This window comes from Vicia villosa, linkage group LG6 (genome assembly GCF_029867415.1).
Source record: "Vicia villosa cultivar HV-30 ecotype Madison, WI linkage group LG6, Vvil1.0, whole genome shotgun sequence".
In the NCBI taxonomy this organism is placed as follows: domain Eukaryota; kingdom Viridiplantae; phylum Streptophyta; class Magnoliopsida; order Fabales; family Fabaceae; genus Vicia; species Vicia villosa.
Window position 1 is genome coordinate 126,006,476 of NC_081185.1, and position 24,600 is coordinate 126,031,075.

Below are 24,600 nucleotides of genomic sequence, written 5' to 3' on the forward strand. Positions count from 1 at the left end.
TTGGTTAGTTTTTTACTATTCAAAAAGAGCGAAAGCATTTTGGCTAGTTACTTAGGAATCTTTAACACTTTTAGAAAACGATTTTGAAACTATTTTCAAACGCGTTTGTGGGTTTGAAATCCGGTTCACTGAGCGAAAGCCTTGAACCTCTTTTATGTTAAATATTCCAAGTTAAAACAAATTTCTACTAAGGCAAGAGATCAATTTCTTAAAATTAGACTTACTACTTTAACGCAATAAGCACCTTTTATAAGTGACAATGAAAGACATTAATTAGAGAGTAAGTTTGGTTCTTAGTACGCGAAACCGACCCGTTAAGTTGATCCTTTTCAAGAATAGAAATCATTGCCCCATAAGTAATTCTATTAAGAGACTAGTGGAGTATTATTCGACTGATGTGAATTACATTCGAGCCTGTTCTTTTACCTGAATTTAAATACCCTTTTAATTTCTTTCATTTTATGCACTCAATTAATTGATTTGTTTCGCCTTAGATAAACACCTTAACAATAGAAATCGATAGATTGACTTTGGTCTCCGTGGGAACGATAATCTTTTGTATTACTCTGACGTGATTCATATACATGTGATTTACACCACATCATATGTGAAGACTAAAAAATAGCTTGGTGATATATTTACAAAGGCCTTGGATGCAGTTCAGTTTGAACAGTAAAGAAGCAAACTGAGAGTATGTGTGTGTGAGTGAAGAGTTATAGTAATTACTGGCTGGGCAGCAGTCAAGGACTGAAGAGAAAGAAGGAAGATCAAGTCATTGTCTCCTTCCCAACGAGACTAGTGGTGCTTCAGTGAGTTTTTAAAGACTGGTAATTAAACCATATGTCAATAAATGTTCTTCCCCACTTGAAGAATTTCATCCAATCACCATACACCCATTGTTTAACATTCTTACGAATTTGTTCATGTGTCCAACTTTGGGGGTCAATAAGATTACCTGAGGATCACAGATAGTAGATGATAGTTTCTCTTTTTCCTCCTACAGTTGAGCTATGATTCTCTTATGCTTTTTCTCCTGTCTTGCACACCTCTTCACTTCTGACACATAGCTCTTTGTGGAAATAATTCAATTATTCATAAAAGAGATCCTTATCACACAAAACTTTATTAAATTCATGCTTAGCAATTTCATCATCAGGTTCTCCCTCAAAATCACCAACAAGCAAGCCCTCCTTTTGTTTCTTGAGGTATGTGGGAAATTATGATGTGATGTGACCAAAACCCTTACATTCATGGCACTGCATGCTTCTCCTTTTTTCTTGTTGTTGCCAGATGATATGTTCTTGACCTTTGGTCTGGACTTCCTACCCATACTCTTTAGCACCTTCTTAAATTACCTCCCAATAAGCATAATAGAATTAGTATCTCAGGCAAATTGTTCCTCTTCATCTTCAGTGTTGGATACATTAATTTCGTGAGAGTTATCCTTCCAATAGTCATATAGTACCAGAAAATTATCTCCCTGAAGCTCACTCAAAAATAGAATGGGGTTCCTTCTTTGATGCCAATTGAAATTCTAGCACTTTACAATAGATGTCATGACTGATGTCTTAATATCAAAACACGATGTTAAGACAAGTGTTAAGACATCATCTATCTGGCAGAATAATTTTACCAACCTATAAATTATGTAGAGTTAAGATGCAAAAGGTAAAAAACTCAGTCAATTATTAACCCAGTTTGATTCAACATCACCTACTCTGGGGGCATCCAAGCTAGGAAGGAATTTCCCTATGATAGTATTAGTTCAAAGCTAAACAACCCTAGTTTATATCTTATCGCCTAATTAGTACCATGTGTAACTTTTACCTAGGACTTCCCTTGATATGAGATCCCTCTCTCACTTATAATCACCTCAGTGACAAATAACAAAAGACAAAAAATAGAAGAACATACTTCCGATTACACACAATGCACTATTTGCTTAAAAGATCATGAGTGATTGACAATAAACAAATAATCAACCTCAATGCATCAAGAGATACATGAATGACATACACAAAACACAACACAAGAAAAATGACTCTCAAAACCTAAGACTCTAAATTTCCCTTTTTCCTTTACAAAGTTTTGAAGAGACAAAATTGCATTAGGATTAGGTCTTCCTTTATATAATCCTCAGCTGTCCATAGGTTTCGACTACTTTACCCAAATATTTCTTAATCCACAAGCTAAGGTTTGCACCAATTATGCAGAAAATCTTCTTGAATCTTGGATCAGAACATCACAAGTTTCCTAAATTGTCTCAAAATCCAATTTTAGAAACTTATGCACATTTAGAGATTAAACCAATTGTTCCAAATAAAATCTTCTTGACTTGCATAATCAGTGAAATATATCCATAGAGAATCTCACAGAATCAAATCAAATCTGTCAACAAAATAACAATAGTTATGTTCCAGCTATGATAGTTGTTCAGGATGTCACGACATCCTGTCCAACATCTGGCAGTGATACATGTTTTAGCAAAATTGCTGCCAAACCTAAAACCCAAGGAATTTACATGGAGTAAGGGACTAAAATAAAATAAAAAAACTTTAGAATATCAAATTTCCAGATTTTAAATAAGAACGATCAAAATTCAAAAAAACTGAGAAAATAGGAGAACAAAAGTTACAATTAAGCAAAAATAAAATAAATAGTATGCATCTTATATTTAAAATATTTACATGTCCCTTTTCAAAAATTCAACATAATTTAATTACGAAATTGTAACATCGAAAAACATATAGAAAGATACTTACATTATATATTTTATTTGATATTTGTTTGACTTTATATTGTGGTTAATGTTTTGAGGTTCTACTTTTTAAAAATATTTCACCTTAAAATAAAATAAAATAAAAAATATTTATTTATATATTTTAAAGGTAGAAATTAAATAGAAAAATGTAATCTTGATTTATTTATTATAACTCGCCTTTAAAATTAAATAAATATAAAATAACTATTATAATTTGACCTTACAAATCGCAAATAATAACTTTTTTTATTGAATTATATATATTTTTTAAAATTTCTATTAATTAATTTTATTTTATTTAAATTATTTTAAGATTTTTTAAATTTTAAATGTAGACCAACCTCCCAAAAAGAAATAAATGAACATCTGACATATTTTTCCTATAAGCTTAACTAGAAGTATTTGTAGAGTATTTTTATACTACATGAAAATAATATTTTTATACTAGATTATTTGTATCAGTAATCATATTTCTAAACTTGTTTGGACTTTTTCAAGCCGCCGAAAGTTCCAATAGTTCACCCTCACAATTCTCATGATCAGTTAGTCATAAACTTATTATGCTTCTTTATATCAAAAACCTCTAAATCTTGGAGGAAAAAATCTGAATTGAGATTAATTAAGTAGTATTATAATATTGTTCAATTGGTTCATATTTTTCATTTGATTGTTTTAATCACGTCATATATATAATAAAGCTTCATGGTTAAGCTATATACTAGTTTGTTTTGTTATAATGTGTTTTTCACCTACAGAAAAAGTGTTAGCTTGTACTAATATGTTTTCTTATAATGTGTTCTTCTTTCTAATGTAATGTAAGGGATATATATTTCATGATCTACAAGTTTATTGGTTAAAGCTGGAAGTATATGTAATATTATGTATTTAGTAAGTTCAGTTGCAGGTTCAAAGATTGAAGAATTGAGTATTGTGCATGGTGATAGTTTTTTTGGTCTCAGTAATGCTACAATTGTATTGTGCTTGTCTAAAACAAGACTCAGGAATGCTACAATTATATGTGATATTTTGCTAGAAAAAAATCGATGCTGGTGAAGATGTAACAGGTTCTCGTTTTACACATGATGAAACCGTATCTTCGAGAGGAGAAAACATAGGACTGCTCGACAAGTTTCTAGCCAAACTGAATATCGGGGCATTTGAACTTAAACTATTAGAAGCATATCCATGATATTGTATATGGACTGGATTTACAAAAGACCCGTTGTTGAGTTTCATTTCTATTATGGAGACTAAGCTCATTTTCATTGTTAAATATAGGAACACTCGGCTAAGAATCAGGACAAGATCGAGATAACCCTAAGTTGGTGGTTATGCTAAGTATGAAGCTTATATTTCCCGAATGAAACCGAGAAGGAAATCGACTAGAAGAGTTTGTTGACTGAGTTGAAGAACCGCGTGTCGAGATGCTTGCAGTTCTGGATTTAGTGTGACTCTGCTCGTCAAGATCAATGTTATAAGGCATACAAGGTATTTCATCAGGTTTAAGTTTTCTAAAAGACTCTGATTTTGCTTCATCTGAGTCAATTTTATTGCTGTTAGTGTATGTCACAACACTTCTATTTACTTTAATCTGATCTCATACCTAAAGCACAAGTTTCAAACTAGAGTTATATTGTTAATAAAAAAAACTTTGATCAATAACCAAAACTGTTACCAATACATGATGGCTACACATAAACAAATACATGATAACTTGGAAAGAGACACGGTGCCAAACAAGTTATAGTACATCATGATTTCTGAAACGTGTTTGATTTTATAGTTTAAGTAGTGACATTCATGATATCCAACTCTTCTTTAATCTATTGACTCATAACGTGGACAATATTTATAGCTAATCATGAACTTACTAATTTGTTTTCTAGCTGAATCTACGTAGACACTCTTCAAAGGTTTTGGTTTATTTATTGTTTTTTAAATTTGATTTTTAGGTGGAATGAAGGTTAAGCTGACAGAGATGAGTCATCTCCTTATGCTGCTTTGCTTGCATCACAGGATGTTGCCACCAAATTCAAGGTAACTAGATAACTATATGAGTCATCTCCTTGTGCTGCTATGTTGTTATACCTACCTGATACCAATAGATTTGTTGGTTTGATTGATCCTATAGATGGTTGATTCTGCCCGTTCCTTTTTTGAAGCATTAACAAATATGCTTTGTTGATGAATCCACTAGCAAGGAGTTTAGAGGAATTGAAGTCAGATAGAATTTCAAGTATTTATTGGTGTTTTAATCTTCTTAGAATAGCATTTGTTGCATCTACAGTTTGTGCGGCTACGAAGCTAATGCATCTCTTTTCTCATCTTATATTACCAACGGAGCTCTCTTTGATTAGTTTGGTAGAAGAACATTCTTTCTATGAAGCTGCAATAGAAATTTTATCATTAATTGTTTTAGGTTAATTTTGAATTTTGATGTATTCCTTAGTTAAGTTATGTTTGATCTTGAGAAATGTCTCTCTGTATTTAGTTATTGAATTTTGTAGATCACATTTGTTTCAATATATTTTGAATATACTAGTTAACATTTAATCATTGGTTAGTTTTTTTAAAAATTAATATATTTAGCGGGGGTTACAAACCTCCATAATTTATTTTAAAATAAAATGTATCATAAATAACAACAGTTTGAAATCGTCGCGACTCGAATTGAAAAAATAATTCAATTGGAAACTCACGACGGTTTGTAACCGTCGTTACTTGTAATTTAGGACAGTTTGAAACAGTCGCAACCAGAATTGAATGAAGAATCCAAACTGATATTCACGACGGTTTGTAACTGTCGCTACTTGCAATTTACGACAGTTTCCTACCCGTCGCGACTGATAACGACAGTTGGAGTGACGGTTTTAACAATCGTCGCAATACACCCTGGCGACACACATTTCCGCGACAGTTACACAACCGTCGCGCCTTGCAATTTGTGGCTGTTAAAACCGTCGTAACCTACCAAAACTAGCCGTCGCAATTCGCCAATTTTCTTGTAGTGACTGGTAGTGATGTGGTTAGCCTTTCATGAGAAACTAGTAACTAACCCGTGCGTGTGCACGGGTTCTGGTATGGGACGCACATTCATTCATTTCAGAAAAATAATTTGTATTATAGGATATATAAAAAATGAAAATATCAAAATATTTTAAAAAATATCAAAATATTTTAAAAAATATCAAAATATTTTAAAAAATAATAAAAAAATAAAAAATGAATGGTAAGATAAATTGTATACGTTTTTAAAACAACTATTGTTAAGAAAAACTATTAAAAAGATAATGATCTAAAAACAATTAAGTTTAATGTTATATTTATTAAAGTTTGAACTATGGGTGAAAATATAAAAAATGAAAAGTAAGTAGTACAAATCACACATATGTTTGCACGGGTACTGGTGTGTTACCCGTACGTTGACACGGATACTGGTGTGTTACCCGTACGTTGACACGGATACTGGTGTGTTACCCGTGTGTTTGTAGATATACTGATGTGTTACCCGTGCAGTCACACGAGTACTGGTGTGTTACTCGTGTGTTCGTACGGATTCTAGTATGGGACGCGCATTTGTTTTACATGTATATTTTTTAATAGAAAAATGTCTGGTACCCGTTAAAAAATAATAATTGAATGTATAGAAAAATGTCTGGTACCCGTTAAAAAATAATAATTGAATGTATAGAAAAATATCGGGTACCCGTGCGTGCATTCACACGAATTTTGGCATGATTACCCGTACGTTTACAGGTACTGGTGTGAACCGTGGAATCGTCACCAAATTAATAGAAAATATTTAAATTTAATTGTATAAATGGAAAAATAATAAAAGATAGTCAAAGATAAATATAAGAAAAAAAATTTAAACACCATTTTAGCTAAAAAAAAGTAATTGTGCAAAATATTTCTCAACACTGGTTACCCGTGCGTTCACACGATACTGATGTTTTATCCGTGCCACCACACGAGTAATGGTGTGTTACCCATGCGTTCACATGGATTTTGGATTTTGGTCTGGTTACCTGTGCGTTCATACGGTCTGATGTGTTACCTGTGCGTTCACACGGGTTCTGGTGTGGACCGCAGATATGTCACTCGTTTATCATGAGAATTCAAATAAATTAAAAAATAAAAAAATATTCGAAAAAAGAAAAAAAATGCAGTGCAAGATAATTGTTTAAGTTTTTAAAAACTTTTATTGTTAGAAAAAACTATTAATCACAAAATTTGTAAAAATAAAATTTTATTTAAAAGTCCAAAAAGATAATGATATAAAAGAATTAAGTTTAATGTCGTATTTACTAAAATTTGGACTATGGTTTAAAATATTAAAAAAAATAAAAAGTTATAACACATAAGTTTTACTTTTATTTTTTTAATTGTAGAAAAAATTTAATAACCCGTGCGTTCGCATAAATATTGATATGATTACTTTTGCGGTCACGCGGTACTGATGTGTTACCCGTGCGTGCGTTCGCACTGATTTTATATGATTACCCGTACGTTCACAGGATACTGGTGTGTTCCCCGTGCGTCCACACAGATACTCTAATGTGATACCAACATTTTTGTTTTCAAAATATAATAAAAGTGTAAATAAAAAAATGAAATAGTTTTACTAAAATAGTTTATTATTTTTAAAAGAAAGAGATATTTTAAAAATAAAAATAAAATTGTATCAATTTTTTTTTGAAAAAGAGAGCAATATTATAAGGTAATTTTTTTTTTTAAAAAAGAGAGCAATATTATAAGGTAAACATATCTCAAACATTTATTAGTTTAACGAAAATTAAAATCATTAAATCAATTTTCATTTTTCAATATGTTTCCATCTTTCTAAGAAATGCGATTCCAAAACTTCATAATTTCCTCACAAGCCCATCTTCAATTTCATTACTTAAATCCGCAGATCTCACAAATGACAACAACGACTGCTATTAGGGAATGTGATTTTGAAATGTGAAATTAGCGTGTTTGGGGAAACCGCTTGAGGAAAACAGCGACAACGGTGTGTTTGGGAAAATTGGTGGAAATAATCGTGTTTGGGGAAATTATTTGAAGAAATCAAGCAATCCCGTGTTTGGGGAAATCAGTGGCAATTGCGATTCATGAATTGGGCGCAGGTTGCTGCGATGCATAGGACGTGGCGGCATGAGGATGTTCCAAATTGCAATTTGCGTAATGTCGCAAATTCCAAAACAGAAATCGAATCTGTTGCGGTTTCAACTTGCATATATTTTATGCTTCCATCTGATAACATTTATGTTTCAAACTGCAATTTGGGTGAAGCAAATTTAAGTAATAAAGCAGAATTTTATGGGAACATTAATTTAGTTTTTCTGATATAACAATATTATATTTTTTTATGCTAACATTGATTTTATTTTTCCGGTATAAATTAAAATTTTGTATGGTAACTTTGATTTGGTTTTTTTGGAGGCATCACAAGCAAGAGTGTTTTCCTATACAACTAAAGGAAGATAGCTCTAGTTTTTTCTTGGACAACCACCTTGGAACTCTTATGGTGTGCCTAAAGAAAGATGTGCTGCAATTCTCCTATATTGTCTTTTAAATTTCTATGGTCCATTTGTAAAAGAGAAAGAGTTATTAGTCTGATTTTATTTTTTGTCCATCAATGTAAAATTATAGTTCTGGTTGTAAGAACTTATATCAATGTAAAATTATGCTTTTGCTTGTAACAATTTATATCAATGTAAAATTTTAGTTCTGCCTGTAACAAATGATATCAATGAAATAAAGGATAAATATTTTTACTTCTTATACTTATATCAGGGAAACATTTTTCTGCTTTCTCTATGTAACAGGTCAACAAAATGGTAGCTAACAGTCTTAATAACTTAGTATAACAATAACACATATATTTTTACACTTAAATTATAACAGAACAAAGGTAATTATTATTACACTTAATACATAAATAAGTGTAATATTTTTACACATATAATTGTAACATAACAAAGCTAATTACTTTTACACTTAATACTTATATCAATGCAATATATTTACACTTATAATTATAACAGAACAAAGCTATTACTTTTACACTTAATACTTATATCAGTGTAATTTTTGACATTTTTTACTATGTAATCGAACAACAAAACATTTTTCTGCTTTTTCTATGTTCAACAAAACAACTTTCTGCTTTCTCTATGTAACATAACAACAAAGCTAACATTTTTACACCATATGATTATATGTGGTTGAGGAAGCCATTCTGACATGTGATTTGAAACTTGGTTGAAGTCAACACATAATGATTGGAGAAAAGTATCATTCAATGATTCCTATATTATGGACAAAATTAAAACAATCATTAGTAGAATTATAAAAGTATAAAATTTCAGTATAGATCATAAACATCATAAATCACAAATAAAAACATCATAACAGAAGATTATAGAAAACCCATCCTGACAAAGTTAAGTTCCTGCCAGCCAACAAATCATCATAACAAACACCACATCTGGTGAATAAAATCTTCAACTTGGGAAGTGAAATCCTAATCAGTTTTCTCGCCACAAAGCGCGAACAACATAAACAGCAATTATACTCCATAAACTGCAACAGAATCCCATTCCTAATTTCTAAAAAGTAATCACAAATGCACTCTACACACACTCACACCAGTTAGCATCAACTTAAGTTTTTACTAACACAAAGATAAACTACCTAAGATTTTAGCACCATGCTTTTGACATTCAGTAGGCAGAAAATTCCAAACAATTTTCTCACCATAAAGCACAAACAATAAACATCAATTTATTTGATTCTAATAAGCAAAAAGTAACATATCAGGCACAGATTCTAACAAACAAAAAAAACCTGAAAAAATTAACATCAAACAAAAGTTCCAAATTGAATTCATCACCAACAAAATTGAAAATAACAATATTAATAAATTTATAATAACAAACAACCTACCATATCAAGATCTCAAAATTTCCCAAATTATTCAGTCCAAAAAAGGCAAGGGGAATCATCATATTCCATCCATTGATAGTCATACTGCAAAACCAATTACATACACCACATTCCTCATACACTAATAAATATAAAACATGTAAATCAAACCCAAAATATATTATCAATTTCAATGAAGCCACAAAAAATAAGAACTTTCTTTGATCTGCTATGTCAGACTGCCGCAATTCTGCAGTGAAGGGTATTGTCTGTTGATATGGAATTTTTCATAACTAAAGGGACAAACCAAGCTTAATAAATATTCAAAGCATACCTGTCCAAAAAGACGCACCGAAGAACCTAGACAAGCACATGAAACTGTTGTGGAACCGGAGTAAATCGCAATTGAAACATATGATTTAGGGACTGCCGCAACAAAGGTGGAGCGCACGTATGCTCTATTGACACGCTTCACATCCTTCTGCACAATAAGAATTTAATTAAAAAAAATATTTATCTATATTTTAAGGGTCGTTTTCGAGTAAAGTGTAATCTAATGAGTATTCTTTTTGCAGGCTGCAAAAATAGTGTAATAATCAATCAATCATAGTATGTTCGATTCCAAAGGCACGAAAGAGATATTACCGCTTTGAAGACTTTGAAGGGCCACTTTAAAATTAAATAAATATAAAATAACTATTATAATCTGACCTTACAAATCGCAAATAATAACTTTTTTTATTGAATTATATATATTTTTTAAAATTTCTATTAATTAATTTAATTTTATTTAAATTAAATTAAGATTTTTTAAATTTTAAATGTAGACCAACCTCCCAAAAAGAAATAAATGAACACATCACTGGTAGTGATGTGGTTAGCCTTTCATGAGAAACTAGCCACTAAAGAAAGGTTGCAACGATTTGGTTTGATTGATAACAATAAATGATGTTTCTGTCCTAAGGTTGAAACACTCCAGCACCTGTTGTTTGGATGTGATGAACTTAGGAATATCTAGAAGGAAGAGCTACAATGGATTGTCAGGAGGAGCAAAACAAAAGGCTGGAAAGCTAGCTTAATCTAGTTTGCAGCAACAAAAGCAATTTATGAAATATGGAAGCATTGGAATGATAAGAATTATGAAAATATTGTAAATAACACGAAGATAGAAGAGAAAATCATAGATGTCATTATGTATAAGGGGTGGAAAAACCAAAAAGTTAGCACACTCATTGTTAGGTTGATGATGAACTAACTTATATATTTTTGGTTTCTTGCTTTCATAGTGGGATTGGTTTTTGTAGGCTGGATCCGATGTGATCTCGCCATGTGTATATTATTTTTTAAATTAATAAAAGCTTCATTGATTCAAAAACTATACGAATAAAACTGAAACATAAACATATTTCAAAAATAATTTTTGAAGTATTCAATCAAACCCAGAAAAATGTTTCATATCAGACATATTTGACAAACTCAACTTTTGAGTATCTACCAACATGTGTGTTTACACTATAAATGATATCTACTGATATACAGGACAAATTTTTTATTTTTTTATTTTCACCACTAGTATCCAGTTCACTAGATCGATTAATTCGATTTGAGAGTCAGTTATGGCATCAAGTAATTTTAACTCACTCTCGATTATAGTTGAGGGGACTCGAACATGATATTGTCTACCTAATTTAGTGTCAATCACCACTACACCAATTAAGAATGAATAGTTTTAGTCGTTTATTTAATTCCTTAAAGTATACACGAAAAATAAAGAATAATTGATGTATTACCTACTTATATTTTCATATACATTATGAAATGGGTAAATAATCATTACAATAAACATTAGTCATTAACTAAGGTACTAAAAAAATTAAAAATGCATATTAAAATATATAATCTTTTGAATTTTTTATACTTTTAGAATAAAATCATAAAATACTATATAACTTTTGAATTTATTAAATATTATTAGACACAGCATAAATAAACAATTTTTCTTCAAATATTTATTGAAAATGCAAACTAATTGCCATCAAATCCAACAGATTCTGTTTTCAGAAGCCCCTATCCCTTGTTTGGCTGACTGGACGTGGGGGATCTGGCTGACTTGGCATTTGAAGTCCTTGTTTGGGCTGACTGGACTTGCTTACTTAGACTATGTACAATGGTTACATTATTCAACACCCTACTTTTTCACTTTTTATCTTCCACATCATCTTCTCTCTCTTCCACCTAATAATTCAACACCTATTCAATTTTTTTTCACTACAATGGTTTTGTTTAATAAAATTCAACACCCTACCCCACATCATATTCTTATTTTCTTTTAAAGTTTTGTTTTTATGATTATATATTAATATCTATTATCAATTAAAATTAAATTAAAATAATTAATATTTAAACTTTTTTTTAAATTTAATAATTTATTTATTTTTTCTAATTTTCTATTCTTAATTTTTTTTCTTGCAAGTAATAAATAAGAGATGTAAAAATAGTTATTTTTTAAAAAAATAAAATTATAAAAAAACTTAAAAATGCAATAAATACACTAAACACACAACACACTAAAAAAGAAACACACACAAAATGAAACACACATAATTTAATTAGTACAATAGACTCGGCTCACAAACAATTTATTTAATTATGAAATATTCCAAACTTTTCCCATATGTGTTTGACTAGATCTGCTTGCAATTCGTGATGTACATTTGAATCATGCATCACATATCTAGCACGCACGTGATTCGCAAATGCAGGTAGCACCTCGGTCGAGAATGACTCCGGTGTACTAGACTCACTTGCCTCAGGGTGTTAAAAGGGTTATTGTTGGGATCCATTTCACTACAAGGATGTTTAGAGCTACAAACAATGATTTTTTTAAGGCTAAATAGAAAAAAAATTGAGAGAAAAAAGTGAATTTTTTTTTATGAGTCCAAATCAAATGAACCAAGTCTCTATTTATAGACGAAAAAAAATAATGAATTTTGATAAAAATAAAAATAAATAAAAAATTTATTTACTATGAAATAATTAATTTTAAATGATTAAAAGAAAATAAAATCTAAATAATCACAACAACCAATAAAATTGTGTAAAGTGTTGCATGTGGCCCCACTTTTTTCTCATTCAACATGTTGAATCTTTTCAACACCAATTAATCCACATCACATTAAACACCTCATTCAACAAACCATTGTAGACATTCAACTATTGAATAATTTTTTCAACACCCCCATTGTAAAGCATCTTAATGAGCAACTCCTCAACCAACTCAACTATGCATTTTCGTTGTAACTACATGTTTTTTATTTGGTTTTCTTATTAATTGTTTAACTGAATAAAAACTGAACATATTAATGTATTTTATATTAGCATAAAAAGTTAGTATATTAATATAAAATGTTTTATATAATATTTTAAATTTATAAATTCTTAAATTAATTGTGTTATAATATAAAACGTTATATATAAAAATTAATTGTGTTAAATTTTTAATATATATACTTTTATATATATATATATATACTTTTAAATTAATTGTGTTATAAATCATTTATAAATATTTTTATAATGATTCTAATATATATTAATTGTGTACAGTTTTTTTATATGTACATTTTGTTAGTATATGTACAGTTTTTTTAATATGTATAGTTTATTTATTTTGTTAGTATATATTATATTATGTACAGTGTTATAATATATAGTTTTTTTATATGTACAGTTTTTTATAATGATTCTAATATATATTATATAAATCATTTTATATGTACAGTTTTAATATAAATATATTTTATATAAAAGTATATATATTAAAACATTTAACATATAAAAGTTAGTATATTAAAACGTTATATATAAAAGTTAGTATATTAATATAAAACGTTATATATAAAAATTAATTGTGTTATAAATCATTTATATATATATTTTTATAATGATTCTAATATATATTATATAAAACAAACAAAATTGTAAATTAATATGTATAGTTTTTTTATATGTACAGTTTTTTATAATGATTCTAATATATATTATATAAATCATTTTATATGTACAGTTTTTTTTTTAAAAAAAAAAATCATTTTATATGTACAGTTTTAATATAAATATATTTTATATAAAAGTATATATATTAATAGTTTATTATGTTTTATATAAAATCATTTTATATAATTAGTTTTTTATGTAACATATATACTAAATTTTTTTATTTTATATGTTAATTAAATTTAAACATTCAGTATATATATAAAAACGTTAATTAAAAACAATATTAAAGTTATAAAAATTTAATTTATAAAAGAATTATCAATTTATAAAAACCAAAAACTTTAAAAGTTCAATTAGAAAGTAAATTAATATATAAAGTACATTAATATATTAATGTTTTATAATATATTAATATTTTTTATAATATATAAAGTACATTTTAAATATACATTAATGTTTTTTTATAATATATTAATGTTTTTAATATGTATAATTATTGTTTAGTTTTTTTAATTATTAATATTAACGTTAATCTATATATTTTTTATAAAAATAGTTAAAACGTAAATAATATATATTAAATTGAGTTTGAAAAAAAAAATATCAATAAGATGTACAAATTCAGTTGGTGGGAGATGCATCATGGCATCATGCAAGGACTAGGTTCAATTCTTGGCTGTGGCAAAATTTTTGAGGGGCTTCTGAAAACAGAATCTTTGTTTTATAGGGGGCGGTTTACAAAAAATAACTTCAGGGGGGCAAAATCAAAACTCGCCCTAGTGGCAGGGGGCATCATATATTTAACCCTTAATATATAAAAGCAAAAGTACTTGGAAATTCCACTTAAAGCCCTTTAATAAAGTACTTGGAAATTCCACTTAAAGCCCTTTAATAAATGTACTAAAACTTTTCTTATTTCATTGATAGAAATGACTTTTTGCAAAATAACTCAATATTATTGATTTGACATTTATTACTGTTGATGTGTCGCTCCCTTAATTTTTGTTGGTATTTTATATTTATTTTTATTTGTTGCTATTAAGTTATTTATTTACACAAATTACAAAATCCTAATAGCTACTATTAAATGCATAGAGTTATTCCATAATTTGGAATGATGAGTTTTACGTTTTTGAAAACCCAAATGCATATTTGTTTTTGTGTCTTTTTTATTTCGATTTTAATTTGCCAAATCAAGTGAAATCTGTTTTGTTCTTGCAACCTTTTAATCACTGGCATGCCCAATCGATTCTGTGAAAGACATCAATGAGTCGAAGGATCTGCAACAAGTTTTTTCTGATTTTTTTAATTGTGTAATTTTTTTTATGGGTAGTTCATTATACTGAAACATTGGTACTAAGTTTGATTTTAGCATATATATGGGAACTCCTTTTAACTTCAATCATGGGAAGGTGATTGAGACAGTGATTGAGACAAGGTGATTGAGGGCATTGGAACAATGAAATTTTAATTGTTTTAGTTGAATTTTAATAGAACATCTCAAATGTTAAAGCCTAAAATGTAGGCTGGAGTACAAACGTAAAGAGTTTTTATTTTGAATTTTATTTTATGTCTTATAATTTCAATTGGATCTTGGATCTGATCTTTTGTATTTCCAGATTATTGAGGTGAGAAGGCTACAAAATTATTAGAAATTGGTCCATAATCTGCTGTTTCATATTTCTTCTATTAGGGATAAAAAATTTCTGTTTCATTTCTTCTATGAAAATTGTTTTTTGTTCATAAAAATTAGTTGTTGATTAGAAGTAAGATCCATATTCTCAAACACTAACGATGAGTGGAAGAGGGTTTGGATTATCACCACCAGCAAAGTCAAACAAACTCAAACTTAAAGTGGCTATCTTCATGCGTCTATTCCTATTCTCTTAGTGTAGCCAATAAAGACTAATAAATTTAGTTGATCTATTTTATTCTATTTTATTTTATTCTTTATCATCAAGTATCATAAGAGTCATTAATGAATTGTGGTAGTAATAAATATATAAAATAAAAATTATTAAATATATTTATAATTGCCATTAATTTAAAAATATATAGTTTACCTAAATAGTAGTATCATAATATAACTTTTATTTTGAGACAAATAAGTAGTATAATAATATAATTTTGTCGTGTTATTTGAATGAATTCAAACTTTACAAATATAGTACTGTTTTTTTAAAGTATTTCCAAGGGCATTTCGATTTTAAATGGCATTTTATCTGAAAGTGCTTTTAGATTTTTGGATATTCTTTTATTAATTACAAACATTTTTAGTAATTTTATATTTGTGTTATTTATTTAAATATTTTGTTTTAATTTTATTAATAGTTATAATTTACTAAAAAAATTAAAAACATATTAATTAATTCTCTATGGAATTGTATATTGAAAGGTTTGCATAAAAATAAATAGATTCTCTAAGAATATAGAAAATCAGTTTGACTATATAATTTTAATTATTGTAATTTACGGAAAAGATATCTCTAAAATAAAAAAGAATGGAACGATATCACAATTATTGTGTTTACAAATTAAAATCTTACTATTAAATAATACATTAATTTAATTTTAAAATCTTTAAATTATTGGATTTAATCATAAAAAATGTTATTTAATATTTGAATGTTTCTAATTATTGTGTTTACTAAATAAATATTATAATTAAATAATACATTAATTTAATTTTAAAATCTTTAAATCTTTGAATTATTGGGTTTAATTGTAAAAAATGTTGATAGTAAATTTTAAATTTTTTTTCTTAAATTGGAAAATATATGGAACATTTAATTAGAAAGAGTATTACCTAACAAAATATATTGCAAAACCCCAATCATGATTAATTTTATTATTTATAACAAATAGTGAAAAATGACACTTCAAATTTGTTAATATAACACTAATTTTAAGGTAAGAATATAAATCTATAAATAAAATAACATAAATAAAATTTCAATAGATGACTCAATTATAACTTTTTCAATTTCAAATCTAAAAATTAAACCTAGAGAATTTTTAAAATAATGGAGTTTTAATATTTAATCTGACAATTATAATTATATATTACTCTATCTAATTAAAGAGTTTTAATATCTAATCTTGACAATTATAATTATATATTACTCTTTATAATTAAAGAGTTTTAATAATATAATTGTTTTTAATAATAAAATTGCAACTTATATATTGTGTCTCTTTTTAAAAAAATTGTACTAAATCATTATTATTGAATTGAAAACTAAATCATATTATGATAATTTCACACTTTATTTTTTATGCAAATCAATCAGTTTATGATGTTTATACATAGACTTTATTACTAAAACAAATATTTCAGTTATTTACTAAATTTTTATTTAAGTTTTTATTTTTAAAATTTAGTAATACATTAACTATAGTTAAAAAAGTACTATTAAAATATAATAAATTATATTAAAATTTCAATTTATCAATAAATATTAGTGTTTTTTTTTATGATAAAACGGTATCATTTATACTAAAAAATGTTATAAATGTTCGTATAGATAAAAGAACATGAGACAATTATGATAGAAACATGCATAAATTTTTTATGAAAAATATAAATTTATCATTCTTTTTACATTTCTACAATTATATATTATCATTTTATTTAATTAGTACATATAATATAAATTTTTATCACCACATAAAAAGTAAATTTACCTCTTTATAAAAACGTATAAAATAAAATACATTAATTGTAATAATTTTAATTATTATAATAATATACATTAATAATTGAAACTTTTAAATATTTGACGGGAGCTGCCATACATTTTAGGTTTGAAAAAATGAGATAATATCTCAAATAGGTTTAATAAATTTTATTCTCTAACTATGTTTAATTTTTTAATTAAAATAATATTTTTTTAAACTTATAAAATTATATTTTTTATATTATAATAATATACATTAAATGTAGAAACTTTTAAGCATTTGACGGGAGCTGTCATACATTTTAGGTTTGGGAAAATGAGCTAATATCACAAATAGGTTTAATAAATTTTTAGAATTAACTCATTTGGATTCAACTGGGGTTTGAATTGACGGGTAGATGTGAACGTATCTATGAGATATGAGGGGTTTGAATTGACGGGTAGATGTGAACGTATCTATGAGATATGAGTTATTGACTGATCATTTTAATATCTATCTTTTAACTATTTCTTTTACTACTGTTTTATAAAATTGAAGCAGGTCACATGTCAGAAAAGAAGTGTACTTGCAAAATTTTGAGTGTAAACAGTAATTTAGTTTTTCAATTAAAATATTTTTATGGTAAAAGTAATTGAATAATTGTCTTTTTAACTTAATGCAATAATACTTACTATCATTTTTAAACAAATTTTATTTCAAGGTTAAATATTTAATTTATCATTATAAAATATAAGAATAAAATTATTTTGTAATTATTTAGATCCTTATTTGAGATATAATATATTTTGAAATTATTTAGATTATTATAGAAAGGTTAATAAAACAAAACAAAATCAATTGAGATATTGTAATTTTAATAAATTTAAGAAACAACTAAATCTTATCATAATCTTTTCAAATTAACTTCATATTAGTAATCATGATAAAAATATTTTAAATGGTAGTCATGAAAATTTAATAATAAATGATAAAAATAAAAAATAACGATAAAAGATAAAAATTTATTAATATAGTCAATTTTATAAACTCAATAAGCTACAATTGGTTTTATAAACGTGAATAAGTTACAAATAATTTTATGAAAGTAATAAATTTAACTATTTATATAATTATTTGTATAAATGAGAATAAATGAGAATTATATAATTATTTGTACAAATTAATCTAAATTTAACTATTTCATAATTTTTTATTTTAGAATTAATTTGACAAAGCATTTTAAATTTGATATACTTATATTTATTACACTATGCAATGGAAATTACTTAATAAGATTATTTTAAATATATGGGAATAAATATATATTATTTACCATAAGTTTTAGATTTCTATTTTTTAATAATTGTACATATTCAGATCTAATTTTTCTATTAACATATTCATATTTTCATTATTTATTTAATTTTTAAATATTTTATTTTTTCCTCTTGAATCTTTTGACGGGGTACTGTCATACATTTTAGATTTGTAAAATTTGTAAATTTGAAATTTTACAGGGAGCTGTCATATAATTTAGGTTTCTAAAAATGGAATAATATCTAAAATAGATTTAATAAATTTTTAGAATTAACTCATTTGGATTCAACTAGGGTTTGTTAACTCATCTGAATTCACGGGTAGATGTGAACGTATCTATGAGATACAAGCTATTGCATAAAATATGTTTGATATATATAAAAGAATTTTACAAGTCAAAATTAGATATATGTAATATGAAATCCCAACCAGACCCGTGCGACAGCACGGGTTTCCTACTAGTTCTTAAAGAAATTAATTTCAAATATGTTCGTATTTTTTATCTTTAAACAATTTCAATCACTAACCTAAATATGTTCTTTGGTAAAATATAATTAATAAGTGTGTTACATTTGCTAAAAAAACCGATGTTTTTGTTTTTCTTGAGATTAATATTTAAGAGTCAATATTTAATAACATCTTTATAGAGTTTTATGCATAATCAATATTAAACAATGACCTTCAAAGTCTAGTACAACTGGTTTTTATAAATTTATGAATCAATCATCATAGATAAAAAACAAAAAAAAACAACAAACTTTCTAAAAGTTATTTTTAAAAATATTGGAAGTAATAATATATTTATTTAAATTTGATATAATGTCAACTTTATAATTACATTCTATTACATAACATCTCAATAAGGCATGCAAAGTATTTGCTTATCATTGTTACAACTTTTCAAGATTGAAGCAATGTATCTAAGCATCCCATGCCCGAGCACCTACAAAATAAAAACAATATATATTATTTTTTGTTTAAAAACACTAAATACAATTTTTAGAAACATAAAATCAACAAATAACCTTAGTTATGCAAAGATATGTTGTTATTAGCATCTTGTTTTTTTGACAGTGATCCATGCTATAAATTCGTCACGATAAGTTATCTCCCCACACAAAATGTCACATTTCAATGTGCACCAAGGCTCGTGAATCTTGGTTAACTTAAATTCTTGAAATTGAGTGATGCATTCAGCTTGTCTTACAACAAAAATTATTATTAAGATCATCACAACAAAAATTATCTGATCTATATATAGTACAAATGTGTGCGTGTTTGGTCTAGCGGTAAAACGCTTAGGTTTTAAGAGTGTACTCCTCTCAAGGTCTTAGGTTCAAATCCTGCTAGATACAAATTGTCTATATATATATATATATATATTACAAATTGAGTGAGTGTAAAAAAATGAATGTGAGGGGTGTTAATACCTTCCCCTTGCATGGGTAACATTGAGTGCAATGAATGTGAGGGGTGTTAATGTAGGCGACTTCATTGTAATCTTTAAGCGTGTGAACGCTCGTGCTTTCTTCGTGCCGCGATACCTGGTGAAATGAAAGTATCCCTTGTACACAATGGGGATATTTGGAAGTAATGGACACAAAGCACAAGTTAAAAAGAGATTAAAGGACGAAGCTTTAACCCCATTATTTACACCAATATTGGAATACCTTAGAAAATGCCCATGGAGACATATGTAGTTGAAAGGGAGCAATATTCAAGCGCCTAACAATTCCATCTCAAACCCACTAAATGGAAATCTGAACTTTAGACAAGTAAAGAGATACTCCTATAAAGAGACAATGCATTCACCAAAATAGCTATAAATCCTCTTGCTGACATCAAAGTGTGAGATAGACCAATTAAAAGAAAGACATGCTTCCATGTGAGCTTCCCCCGCTTTCTTGGTGTTGTTAAAGAAATATATCCTTCTAACTATTTCAAGATTCATCATTTGATACATATCGCCCTCTATCGACTCCAATAAGCCTACATGTGCCCATTTAACCATTTCTTCTCGACTGTCTTGCAAAAGGTAATTTCGGTCAGAAAATGAACTTCTACTCATAAAATAAAGTTGATCCCTAAGTTATATATCATTAGGGTCCCCGTCCATGTATCATTCTAAAAGTATTAGTAAAAAGGTGAGCTAGTTGCTCATCCCGGGGTGTTATAGCTACATCTGGATCCTTAAAATCCATATTACTATAGTTATTCTCTGCATATTCTTCAGAAGTATTGAGAGGATTATCGCCACCCTCTATAGAACCCATCCAAGTCATAATTATCACTCAACACAATGAAGTTAGGATTGAGATTGTTAACTTCTAAGGGTTCAACATTTGGGACATTAGGGTTCTCATATATCGCTAATACTGGAGAATGTTTCCCATCTAATCCTTTTATTACATTCTCAAAAACATTTTCTAAGTTGGCCATAGTGAATGCTAGAAAGATAAAAAATAAATGTAAGGAAAAAGTGTTAGAAATGGTACATGAGTGAGAAGTGAAGTAAAGAGACTACTAAGGATAAGAAGATCTTGATAATGGGGATGAACCATGAACGATGGACCCAAACAAAAGGGAAAAATATGGCAAGAGCATGAATCATCGAAGCTTAAGTGAAAAAGATAAAGAAATGGTCCATAAAGAATATAAATTTCAGTCATGAGAGGGAACAGAAAATTGTTTCAAAGGGTAAAACAATCTTTATATAATGGAATAGAAGAAGAGAATCAACATTGTAGACTGAGAGAAAATAAGAGCTGAAAAATCAACGATTTAGATGACACCTCGAAACGAAACTTGAGCACTCTAGGGGGAAAAGCCACACCCTAACCTATGAACCTATGGCCACGTGTGAAGAAAACTTGTGAAACATCTCAATGAAGATATTGACATTTAATATGGTTGTCCCCAAACCTTTTTCAGTTCTCAACACATGACCCCAATTCGAGGTACTTGGCCTAGTTCTGTAAAAGGCCTCTTGTGTATCACACCAGAACAAGCCTTAGGGGCAAGTGTTTTGGGCTGACCATATGCCCAATATGATATATGCCTAATATTCACGCCATTGCATAAATAATAAAAAACAAAAAGGTATATAACATGAGCATGGAGTGAAGGTGGAGAAAAACACAAGAAAGGGGGAGTTGAATTGTGTTCTTTATCAAATTAAAATTTCCTTTCTCTAAATTATTTTCTTTCTCTTAGTATCTCATCTTCTGGGTATGCTTTAATGTTGCGGAAGCATGCTTGGAATGGAGTTGCATAACCAATGAAATGTTCATTTTAACTTCTTTATATCAACAGAACTTCTGACTTGTCTCAATACAGTTCTGAAGACATTCTGCGTGAATATTCTGAGTTAAATGAATTGTACAGAAAGTAAAAGACACGTTCATTTTTATCCCGGTTCACCTTCTGAATAAGGCTACCTCCATCCAACTGCTGTGACTAACCCTGCACAAGCTACCCGCGAGTGACTAACCCCTAGATAACTGAACCGTTCAGTGATCTCAACAAGATATAACGTTCATCAATCTAGTAACCCTGCACAAGCCAACTGCTCGTGACTAACTGCAATGAACTGTTCAGTGATCTGATCCACATATATAACATCCATTGACTCCTGCACAGCCAACTGCTGTGCCTAACCCTTGCACAACCATCCTGTTGTGACTAATCCCGCACAAGCCAATGCTCGTAACTAACCATAGATGATGAACCGTTCAGTGATCCTATCTGATATAATGTTCATCAATCTTCAGAAGATTACAAGTGTGCTTCTTTGATAAGCATATTTTCTCCTATTCTTAAGTACATATGCTTACGACACACTGACTAGAAGTCACTTCTGGTGCCTAAACATTCTATCAGAAGTTTCTGATGATATAACACACTACGAGCAACAACTCTATGTGTTTTACATTTAATTACAAGACTTAAAACATCTTGTATTCTTTTTGGATTTGTCTTCTGAATGAGATCTTTGCATGTCTGTTGATAAGCAGAATATGAGCATAAGCTCTGACTGTTAAGTGCTTCTTCATGCTGATCTTCATCTTCAAATCATCTTAAGCTGATTTAGAGCAACATTTCTATTATTGATTGCTTTTGATTTGATCTTCATTTCCTCTTCAAGTAGATTTAGAGAAACAGTTCTGTTTTAAATTGCTTCTTCCAATGTTCCTCTTCTTCTTCTGAAAGCAGATTAAGAGCAGCAGCTCTTGTATTAATTGCTTCTTTCAGTTTGGTCTTTTCTAGTCAAAGTAAGGAGATTAGAGCATCAGCTCTTTGAAATTAATTCCTTCTTGTAAGACCATCTTCTTTTCATCTTCACAAGCAGATATGGAGCACCAGCTCTCATGTTGATTGCTTCTTGTGCTTAGATCTTCATCTTCTTCTTGAATACTGATCATGAAGCTTGTTACAACTGGTAACACATTTAATGATCATAAGCAAACATGAAACACTCTTGAGCAACAACTCAGTGTATTCAGTTTCTCTAGTCATTCAATGTGAGCAATGTATGAACGGATCAAGTATTAGTGAACTTCTAATGACTCCAATGGAGAATACTGCTTAACAGCAGAAATTTCTTTTCCACTCTTTTATGTTTTCTTCACATAGGAATCTGATGTGTATTTCACATAATTGATTCATCACACACTTTATGTATGTTGCCTCTTGATGTAACTTCTGAAGCATGATCTCACATTTCTTCATTTATACTTTCATGCTCAACTTCTCTTCTACAGATTTTCTCTCAAGATTTCTCTTTTATTGCACTCTGTATTTGCACCATGGATATTCACTCAATGCACCATTGGTGTACAATGGACACACATTAAAGTTTGAAGTTTGATATATATATATATATATATATATATATAGCTTGATGAGTTACCGTTGGAATCTAGCCGTTGAGATTTGTTTGAATATTGCTTTGAATGCTTTGTCTTGATTGAATCATGAATGACAGGTGTTGTTCTTGGCAGAATCTTATCCTTAGCGTGATGATGACAGTTGGTAGCGTATTTCCTTGATTAAGCTTGTCTTTTTCAACGCGCTGCATGTGGGTTGCTTCTTCAATCAACCTTGAGAGTTGTTCCATTAACTTGTTGCAACTGTTTTGCTAATGATGATGTTTGTAACGGTTTTTCTTTTGATTCCGAACTTTTGTAGGCTGAAATTGTATTTTCTTTTCTTGTCCACGTGTGCCTTTGTTGTTGTAGGCTTTTTGCATGTCACTGCGTTACTCTATCAGAACTTCTGATCTTCTTGTTGTAACGAATCTTCATGTATATTGATATTTCTGTTTAAATCCTTGAAGCTTGTCTTGTTGAATTCTTACTCTTTGTCCCATAATTTCTGATGTTGTCGTATAAGGCTTTATAACATAATATCTGCACACTCAATGAAATCATTAGTAATAAAATTGTTACTCACAAAATATATGCTTGTTATCATCAAAACCAAATTCTGAGCATAGATTCTCAATCTTGTTCTAACAACGAGTAATCCTAAATTTAGTTAAGTGATGTTTAAAATATTCATCAAATCAACATCCATATATATGAATCCCACAAAAAGATCTATCTAAAAGTAGAGAGTATCTCCAATACTTATCAAATTTTCTTTTCATCTCACAATCATTTTTTTATCACATCATCTTGAAAATATATCTTCATCCTCTTTAACTTTTCCTTATCACTTGAAAACACATCCTATGCAATAATATCTTAGCTCAATATTTTCCCTTAAAATTAACTATAATTATTTATAAATTTTTATGGGCCAGCCCGAAACTTGCTTGGCAGGCCCGTCCGACCCATGAAAAACATAGGCCCTGTGGGATGGACCAAAAAGATAGAGTCATATTTTTTAAAGCCTTTTGCAGCCCCACCTTCGCTTAAATATAGGGCTCGTGGATC

At 28.5% G+C, this 24,600-nt stretch overlaps 1 long non-coding RNA gene across 1 annotated transcript; it reads right to left on the reverse strand.

The window, feature by feature from the left end:
- Nucleotides 1–8,824: 8,824 nt before the first annotated feature.
- LOC131612298 (uncharacterized) lies at nt 8,825–11,110 on the reverse strand. Its single transcript, XR_009287340.1, has 3 exons — nt 10,026–11,110; nt 9,713–9,796; nt 8,825–9,075 (listed from the first exon to the last, which is right to left on the reverse strand). It is a non-coding gene; the product is annotated as an uncharacterized LOC131612298 (long non-coding RNA).
- Between the last annotated feature and the right edge of the window lie 13,490 nt (nt 11,111–24,600).